The following is a 3,363-nucleotide window of genomic DNA, read 5'->3' as shown; positions in this document are numbered from 1 at the left end:
CCTGACTGCAAGCTGCTCCTTCCTGTCAGTACACACACCTGGGTCAAGCCTCCCTTTGTCAGTTTCTGTGTATAGAGGTACAGGAGAAGGATGGTATCCTCAGCCTCAAGGAGCTCACAGTGCTGGAACTTGGAGACAGAATTGAGAGGTAACGAGATTCTCTTTAATGGTCCTACTCAAATATCGGCTGCATACCTGCTATGCCAGCACAGTCCACAACTGACGATTGCCTATGTGGCCACATGAGGATCTGTCTACTTACTCTCTCTCTGGCTCTCTTTGGGGAAATTTCTTCTTGGCTGCAGTTCTCAGAAGCTGCCAGGTGAGGACAACTCTAGTGCAGCACAGCCTGCATTGTGTGGCCAAAGCCTAGAAGCTAGTTGGGCACTGGCTATTTGTCTAAGGGTCCTCACCACTGCCACCATGAGCACCATCCCCTCCACGAGAGTGTCTGCTGGCTCTGGCCACATGTGCTCAAGGGCAGCTGTCAGTCCCAACTGGTTGACTAGAGGGCTCAAAGACCAGTGAATGCCAGAATGGCCTAGAGAGAGAAGAAAGGAAAGGCAGAATACGGTTTAGTTCTTTTGGGTACCAGTCTTTGGCCTGTTAGAACTGGGCTGCACAGCAGGAGGCAAGCAAATGAGGGTTCATCTGTATTTGCAGCTGCTCCCCAGCTCTACCCTCAGCTCCACCTCAGATCATCAGGCATTAGATTCTCATAGGAGGTCTGGTCCCAGGTGCCAAAAAGTTTGGGCACCACTGATTTAGGAGAAGGTCCTTGGTTTGGGCATCAAGTAACCAGAAAGGAGGCATGCGGCTATGCTGAAGCAGGGTCTCTCAGGCCCCTGCATGGCCAGTAAGAGGGGATCCTAGAGGACCAGGTAACATACCTGGGGTAATTTGATGCTCCCACTGGTCAGTTCCCTCGTTCGATCAAAGGAGAAGGGCAGCCCCAGTGATGGATATGACCTGGGAACATACAGTTGCCTCCTTAATTACTTCAAGCAGGACATCGATCAGGCTATGGAAGAATTGTCTATCTATCTACTTGCACCACCACTAGAAAACAACTCCATGACATCAGGGACTTTTGTTTTTCAGTGCTGTCTCCAGCAACTAGGATGGCAATTGACCCAAAGTAAGTGCTCAATCCACAGTCACCAAAAAAAATGAATGAGTGACTCCATTTACTCATGTACTTATTTATGTATTTGCTTATTCACTATAGTGAATAAGCAAATTTGGGATGTCTGCCCAACTTGCGTGCTCTGAGATCTCTTCCCAAAAAAAGGATGTGCCCCTGAGCGCTTTATTCAACCCCAACCACCATTGGTTGTAGCAGGTGAACACCTTGGCCATGATATTATAAGCAGATTCTCAAATAGGATTCACAGTGCCACTCAGGCATGATGTGTGGTAGAATGGTAACATGCCAATCCCAGAAGGGTACACGTGCTCTTCTCCACCACGTGGACCCAGGTCCAAGGAGACAGGGACTGCCGTCTGTTTATTCATGACCGTATTGCCAGCTTCTAGAAAAATGTCAGGTACAAAGTAGAGCCTTAATAAATATTTGTTGAGAGAAGGAATGCATGTACTTATACGGAGAAAGAATAAGAGACTCTGTCCTGGCAGCTCTCCAGTCTCTGGTTCTGCTTCTTACTTACCCTTGCTGACTCCTGCCCTTGGGCTCCATGAAATACTCCTGGACCTCCGGCCTTCACTCTGTCCCTTTCCTCTTTCTTACATTAGCTCAAGATTATAGCTGTCACTTGCAACAAAAATTTTAATCAACTCACTCATTCACTTACAATATTTACTTAAATTCACATGTATGCATTTTTTCCTTCTCTTACGTCATCTTTTAAAAATAAGGCATAATTCCTATGAGCTATGCTCTATGCTGGCTCTAACAACAAAGGCATTACAGGTATTAAATGGAAGTTTGCCAACACGGGGCCCAGCAGTTATAACATTGAGTTGAAATGTGAGAACAGAGACACCCAGGGAGCTGTGGGAACCCCAGCATCAACAGACTTGGATCTAAATGCAGTTCACTTGGGCATATCCTTTAACGTAGGTTTTCTCATGTTTCAGTAAACATAGAGTAATAGTCTGTCCCCAGTCATAGGTGTGCCTTGAACAGTACACATCATACTATTTTGTTAGGGATACATAACACATTGGGTGGCTAAAAAAAACAGAAACTTAGTGTCTCACAGTTCTTGAGACTAGAGCTCCAAAATCAAGATGTTGGTAGAGTTGGTCTATTCTTCAGGCTGGGAAAGAACCATCTGTTCCATGCCTCTCTCCTTGGTTAGTAAACCACCATCTTCTCCGCATGTCTTTCATATCAACTTCCTTCTGTGAGTGACTGTCTTTGTGCCCAAATTTCCTCACTTTTTGTAAAGATGCAGTTATATTGCATTAGAGCCCACTCTGATGACAGCACTTTAACTTGATTATCCCTGTAAAGACCCTATCTCCACATAAAGTCACCCAATCTTAGGTATTGGGGATTAGGTCTTCAACATATGAATTTAAGGGGAACAAAATTCAGGCAATAGCTCTTATGTAAGTGTGGAAAAGTTTTGTACTCCATGTAGTCCATTACTGACCATTTTTCAAGCACATACTACATGTGAGATTCTAAATGCCATTCTGAGTGAGAGCTCATAGAAGGCCCAACCAGAAGCCAGAACCTGATTTTAGACCTAGTCTTGATGAAGAGCAAGAATCCAGATCACAACCCAGCTCATCAGAAACAGCCCCAAACTCTGAATCACTGCTGATAGATCCTGAATTATCTCCTACCCTTCACTACCACCCCAAGTACTGGACCTAACGAAAAAGATTTGATTGCTCTGTCTTTCCCTTGGTTACAGTTACAAAAGGACAAGGAGCTACAAAATATTTGTAAAAGGGTAGAGAAATTCCCGTGTGCCTTTCCTCGCTGGCTATGGGGCAGCAAGGTCTCGGTCATTGTTCATGACCCTGACTACACGAAGGTCATCCTGGGAAGATCAGGTGAGAGAGAAAGTTGCATCAGTCTGGAGCAGCTCTTCCCCCTTGGATACATGCCTTTGGGTTGTGAAATTCTGGAAGAGACGTGTGGTTAAGCCATCATTACCCGAACCCTCTGCCAATCACCATCCCAGCCCACAAGCCAGTCTAAAGTCCACAATATTTACTTAAATGAATGTTAATGTAGGGCTGAATTTCTTTCTACTTTTCTTCTTTCCTTCCTTCCTCCCTTCCTCCCTCCTTCCTCTTTCTTTCTTTCTTTCTTTCTTTCTTTCTTTCTTTCTTTCTTTCTTTCTTTCTTTCTTTCTTTCTTTCTTTCTTTCTTTCTTTCTTTCTTTC

At 44.8% G+C, this 3,363-nt stretch overlaps 1 pseudogene; it reads right to left on the bottom strand.

Annotated features, from left to right (window-relative positions):
* The window catches only part of LOC105297194, a 12,833-nt pseudogene that overhangs the window by 7,045 nt on the left and 2,425 nt on the right, over positions 1-3,363 (bottom strand).

The sequence above is a fragment of the Pteropus vampyrus genome, unplaced genomic scaffold, assembly GCF_000151845.1.
Source record: "Pteropus vampyrus isolate Shadow unplaced genomic scaffold, Pvam_2.0 Scaffold135, whole genome shotgun sequence".
NCBI classification, from domain to species: domain Eukaryota; kingdom Metazoa; phylum Chordata; class Mammalia; order Chiroptera; family Pteropodidae; genus Pteropus; species Pteropus vampyrus.
Note: the sequence above shows the minus strand (reverse complement) of the source record. Positions and strands in the feature narration are given on the sequence as shown.